Below are 6,566 nucleotides of genomic sequence, written 5' to 3'. Positions count from 1 at the left end.
TTTTTAGTTGTCTGTATAATTTCTTTCTATTTTTAGTAGAGACGGGGTCTCGCTCTTGCTCAGGCTGGTCTCGAACTCCTGACCTTGAGTGATCCACCCGCCTCGGCTTCCCAGAGTGCTAGGATTACAGGCGTGAGCCACCGCGCCCGGCCTGTCTCACACCTTGATCAACTCTCTTTTTTCCTGGATGATGGCATCCAGTCTCCTGGCTTTAACTGCTATGTACATATATGCTGTTGCCTCCAAAATTTATGTCTCCTTCCTTGATCTTCAGATTTGTACAACTTCCTGTCTTTTAAAGATTTCCATTTGCATGACCACTGGATATCTCAAATTCACCTTTCCCAAACAGGAATTTTGATTTCTCTCCCCAACCGGATTTTTTCCCAGTCTTTCCCTATCTCCATAAATGACATTATCATCCTACAAGTCCTAAAGCCTCGGTTCCTCCCTTTGCCTCATCTGTTAGTTAGCATGTCCTCCAGGTTCTTCCTAAAAAATATATATCACTTTATCTCCACCAATATAATTTAAGGCACCTGTGTTTCTTTCCTTAGCTATCATAAAAATTTTTAAAAATATGTTAGCCTTGCCGAAACAAGGCCTTAGAAACTTGATTTAAGACTCGGAGCTGTTCCTCTCCATGGAAATCTTTAGCCAAAGGCAAAAGATTTATATGATTTGAGGAGAAACCAAAGTATACATAACATTTTTTAGTGCTTTCCCCATTTTCCCCTCTCATGCTCCATCAATTCTCCCTGAAACATCCAGAGTGACTTTTACAGAACAAACCAGCTCATTTGCTGGCTAAAAGTCTCCGAATGGCTTTTCATTACGTTTAGAATGAAACCTAAACTTCTTTCCAGGGCCCATAAAGCCCTACTCTGTCTGGCTCCCTTCCTACTTCTGCAGTCTCACTTTGTACCTCCCATCCTCTAGCTCACAATGCTCCTCACCACGAACCTGGACCTCCTTTCTGCTCCCCTAGTCATCAAGCTCTTTCTCACTATTTCCCTTGCTCTACTTGGCTGGCTCCTTCTCATCCTTCAGTCTCTCCAGCTTCTTTTCACCTGCCAAGAGGCCTTTCTCTGACTTTGCTAACTAAACCAAGCACTTCCCCAGTTATACTCTGTTATGTCATCCTGTTTATTTCCCTTGTAACATTTACCATACTCAAAAACTACCTGCATTTATTTACACTAATTTATTGCCTGTACCCCCTCACTAAAATATAAGAACTTTGAAGGCACAAAAATTGGTTTATCTTGTTTACCTCTATGTACCCAGCACCTGAACAGTTCCTGGAACATAGTAGGCACCCAATGAATAAATAATGAATAAATGAAAAGATGAATGAATGAACAAATCAAGGGAGAGAATGACATAGAGAGGCTGAGATGAGTCAAAAAGTCCTAAAAGCATTCTGTTCTTGATTCCAGTCTTTTCCAAGGCCTGGTTCTGTTTCTACTCTTTGGTTGTGTCTTCTATAGCAAATTTTCCCTTTTTGCTGAAGCTAGCTTGACTTTGTCAACTGAAGAAGCACGTTCACAAACTTTTCTGGACAAACAGAGAAATCTAAAGAAGAAAGTTTAAAAAAAAATGATGAAGAAATTCTATCACTGGGAAAGAAACATTAACATTGTGTTGATTGACTTTCCAGACAATTTAACTTGAATTGGGCCATTCATAGTCCATTCTGTAATATTTCCTTTTTAAAAATCAAAATAAATGGACGGCACCTTCCTTTTTTTATTTTTAATTTTTTTCCTAACCACTAGACCACCAAGCAAGACATCTTTCTAATGACATAATCTAAATGGATCTATACAGATTTCACAGCATGCCTCTTGTAAAGAAGCCAAACAGTCACCCAGAAGTTGATGTACTTTTATTTTTTTTTTTTTTGTTGAGACAGAGTCTCACTTTGTTGCCCAGGCTAGAGTGAGTGCCGTGGCGTCAGCTTAGCTCACAGCAACCTCAAACTCCTGGGCTTAAGCGATCCTACTGTCTCAGCCTCCCGAGTAGCTGGGACTACAGGCATGCGCCACTATGCCCGGCTAATTTTTTCTATATAGATTTTTAGGTGTCCATATAATGTCTTTCTATTTTTAGTAGAGACGGGGTCTCACTCAGGCTGGTCTCGAACTCCTGACCTTGAGCAATCCACCCGCCTCGGCCTCCCAGAGTGCTAGGATTACAGGCGTGAGCCACCGCGCCCGGCCTGATGTACTTTTATATGTTAGACAATAGTCCTAGGATTAGAACAGAATGAAAGCAAGCAAGGAAACCATTTTGTTTTAAAGTAAATCTCCATTTAAGGTAGCATTTTCAGGCTTACCAAGATACCCATTTCCTTCCTTCCTTCCTTTCTTTCTTGTTTCCTTCTTTCTTTGCCTTCTTTCTTTCTTTCTTTCACTTTTTTGACACAGAGCCTCACTCTGTCACCAGGGTAGAGTGCCATGCTGTCAGCCTAGCTCACAGCAACCTCCAACTCTGAGGCTCAAGCAATCCTCCTGCCTCAGCCTCCTGAGTAGCTGGGACTACAGACACGCACCACAATGCTTGGCTAATTTTTCTATTTTTAGTAAAGATGGGGTCTCACTCCTGCTCAGGCTGGTCTCAAACTCCTGAGCTCAAGCGACCCTCCCTCCTCAGCCTCCCAGAGTGCTAGGATTATAGGTGTGAGCCACCAGGCCCGGCCCGCATTTTCTTAATCTAGTTGTAGAGAAGTAATGTGAGAGAAAAAGAGAGGTGACTGCATCATAAGCTTAGTCTTCTGGATCTGAAGCTGTTTGCAAAAACAGAGTTGTAGTGGCAGAAGAGTGAGTCCGTAATATCTGGGTCCAGAGAAGATTGTTCTGGTTTATTTATGACCATTCCAAAATATACCACCGAAGCTGTATAGCACGAAGGAGCAAATGAAAAGCACTATTAGAACAACAGTCAAAGAAGCTCTAAGAATGAAATGGGGTGTGTCATAATGCCAGAAGAAAACCACCAGGACTGCCAGTGAGGGTGTGGTGAAGAAACATCCAAAATCCAGTCAGGTAGCCAGATTTAACTTCACAGGAAAAAAAAAAAGAGTGAATGTAGACATAAATAAAAAGAGTTTATAAATTGTTTTGAACTCAATGAGATGTAAAACTAAAAGAATTCCCTCGCAGTGATATTCAGAATTGCAGTGCACTGGGACATAGGTAGGTTAGTGAGGGTAGAGAATAAACCTTTAGTAGTGATAGATACATAAATCCACCTTGATGACACCTAGCAATTAAAATTTTACAGCCAGTTTCCCTTATTTGAATTTTATATTCACCTCTGATTAAATTTGGAGAGAATGAACTATAAATAGTTGCTATGATCAAGAGCCTAGGAATAAGAAAAATATGGATTCACATACTTCCTTAGCTGTGTGACCATAGACAAGTTACTTAACCACTCTGCTTTTTTCCCTTACCTGGAAAACAAGGATGAAATAGTCACCTCATATGGTTATGATGAGGGTAAACTGAAATAACACCTATAAAAAACTTACCATGATGCTTGGTACTTAGTACATGCTCTGTATTAGCTGAATGCTAGCTGTTTCTGTTGTTTCCATTGAACTAGTCTTTGGTCAATTGATAATTCTATATTGCATTTAACAGTATATATTAATGGTTTATATTCTGATATACATATAATTTTCTTGTATGCTGGTTAATATTAGTCAGTTCTTTATAATGTTTATACATCATAGGCCTCTTCATTACTCTATAAGCTCTTTTGAGGGTATCTTTGTATATCCAGTGTCTAACATAGTGTGGGTACATGGAGATATATAATAATTTTTCACACTACATTGTGGCACAAATGGTTTTCCTTTTTTAGAATTGAATTTATGGTGTGGGGGTGGGGCTGTAAAAAAAATAAAATAAAAAAAAGAATTGACTTTATGATTTTACAAAGGTTTGTATTAATTTTTTCCCCAAAAACACAGTGAAGTGAGAGCCATAATAGTGTTACTGCTTTGAGTATGAGAGAGCAGGAAGAAGACAAATTCCAAAATCAGGTGAAAACTCTGCTCAAAGAAATGTCAGTAGCATTTCAGTAGAGCATAGGAAATGATGCGGCAGAAATATTCCCATGTTTTAAAAATTCATGGATACCTGGACCTGTGTGACAAAATAAAGAAGTGGGGTTTTAATTATTTCAAAATTAATATGGATTGGGAATTCAAATCTCCCCAATGCATAATGAACTAACTCTAACAGGCCCAGTAAATAGCCAAGTCCCTCAAGGTGGGAATGCAGTTAGGCTCCTCTGAGTTGAAGGTCTAGGGGAAGAAAGGGACAAATTGCAAATAGAGCCTTGAAGAAAATCATTTTGCAGTGAGTCAGGGCACTCAGGAGGAGTTGATCTTACTTAAGAGGATAGACGCAAATGAGATGAAAGAATTGAGAAAGAAACATGGAGCAGTGGCCGGGCGCGGTGGCTCACGGTTGTAATCCTAGCACTCTGGCAGGCTGAGGCAGGCGGATTGTTTGAGCTCAGGAGTTCGAGACCAGCCTGACTGAGTAAGAGCGAGACCCCATCTCTATTAAAAATAGAAAGAAATTAGCTGGACAACTAAATATATATAGGAAAAAAAATTAGCTGGGCATGGTGGCTCATGCCTGTAGTCCCAGCTACTCGGGAGGCTGAGGCAGGAGGATGGCTTGAGCCCAGGAGTTTGAGGTTGCTGTGAGCTAGGCTGATGCCATGGCACTCTAGCCAGGGTGACAGAGTGAGACTCTATCTCAAAAAGAAAAAAAAAGAAAGAAACATGGAGCAGAGATAAAAAAAAAAAAAAAAAGAAGCTGTGGAGGAAAATATAGCCTCTGTAACCGTAGTGTTGGTTGTATGAATGCTCAGAAAAAATTATCAAACTCTTGGAATTTGGATTGAATTTAATTTGACAAATGTTACCATATGATCATTATGTGCAATTACTTCAAGGAGAAGAAAAATAGAGCTCTTGCTCTTAGGAAGTGAATAATTAAGATGGGAAATGAAAAAACTATACTCTTAATTATAAATTAAAATATAAAAACTCAGGGAAGAATAAAGTGAGTGGGAATGTAAAAGAAAGATGACAATCACATTTACTTAAAGGATTAGGTAAAGCTTTATAGATGGGGGTTTTGGAGACTGGGGGTAATTTTGGCAGGTGTAGATACAGACTATTTCATACAGAGAGTATACTCTGAATAGACTCAGGGATAGACAAAGAGCAGTATGACGGTGGATAGTAGCAGGTAGGCATGAAAAGTGTGAGAAAGAGTCGTGAAAATTTAAGTGAAAGGAAACATATTTTGGAAGACCTTGCACATAAAATAGAGGAGTTTTATATCCTCTGAATAAAATCTCCCCAATTCTGATACAAAATGTCAGTTATATAGGAGGAATAAGTTTAAGAGATCTATTGTATAACATGGTGACTACAATAAATAACAATTTATTGGATTCTTGAAAATTGATAAGAGAGTAGATTTTAAGTGTTCTCACCATAAAAAAAAAAAAAGATGAGCATATGGGGTAATACATATGTTAATTAGCACAAGTTAGCTATTACACAATGTATACATATTTCAAAACAACTTATTGTATACAATATATACAATTTTTGTCAATTAAACTTTAATTTAAAAAGAGGAGTTTTATTCATCTTGCAGATAATGGTCAGCAATTATACACTGTTTAACATAAGAGCAACAGAGTTAGAGCTGTGGAAGAGTTTTAGAAAGATTCATCTGCTATTAGTGGTTTAGAACCTGGAGGAGAGGACAGTGTTGGGGGATACTGCCATAGTTCAGGCAAGAGGCCTTGAACTAGGAGAATGGAGGCAGGGGGACAGACGAGTGGGATGGATCATGAAGACACTGAAGAAGAAGAATCAAAAGACTTGACAACTGGTTGGATATGGGATAGAGTTAAGAGGGTGACAGGATTAAAGATGACACAGTGATGTTGTGCTGGATGCCTGTGAGACTGAGGTTATAATACAAATGAAAAAACTTATTTAAAAACACTCCAAGGAGAGAAATGGGAAACTATAAATAGGTAGTAGATATAAACTTACAGTTCTTGCTTTCTCCAGAGGGCTCTCTCTAATTTTTTTCTCTGAATGTTCTGGTGTCCGCTAGTACTCTAGGTTCCAATCCTCTTGTATTTCTGGCTTGCGAAAAGAGAAGCTAATCCACTTCTGTTTAGCTTTTAAGATGTTAACTCTTTGTAGATCAGAGTGTGAAGGCTGTGCTTTTTCTCTATGCACGCTGTACTTGGAGAAGGAGCAGCTAAACCATTCCTTAATATATTCACTTTTCAACTATAAAACTAAAGCTGAAAACATATTTGTGTGAGATTAAAAGAAATTTGCTGGTGTTGGGAGGATGATCTTTAAATCTCTCCCTGAAGGGCAACAAACATGGGAGACATTCTGGAGCCCTGAGATCTCTCTGAAGAGAATAAACCCTGCACAATTGGTGGGATCAATGTGTCCGCTCAATCCACGTGTGCCAGAACTCTCTCAAGTAAAAGAATGTATA

The 6,566-nt window shown here is 39.0% G+C and overlaps 1 non-coding gene across 1 annotated transcript; it reads right to left on the bottom strand.

Annotated features, from left to right (window-relative positions):
• Window positions 1–585: 585 nt before the first annotated feature.
• Window positions 586–701, bottom strand: LOC138380975 (U5 spliceosomal RNA). Its single transcript, XR_011232934.1, has one exon. It is a non-coding gene; the product is annotated as a U5 spliceosomal RNA (small nuclear RNA).
• Between the last annotated feature and the right edge of the window lie 5,865 nt (window positions 702–6,566).

The sequence above is a fragment of the Eulemur rufifrons genome, chromosome 2 (assembly GCF_041146395.1).
Source record: "Eulemur rufifrons isolate Redbay chromosome 2, OSU_ERuf_1, whole genome shotgun sequence".
NCBI lineage: Eukaryota > Metazoa > Chordata > Mammalia > Primates > Lemuridae > Eulemur > Eulemur rufifrons.
This window is presented reverse-complemented; position numbering and strand designations above follow the sequence as displayed.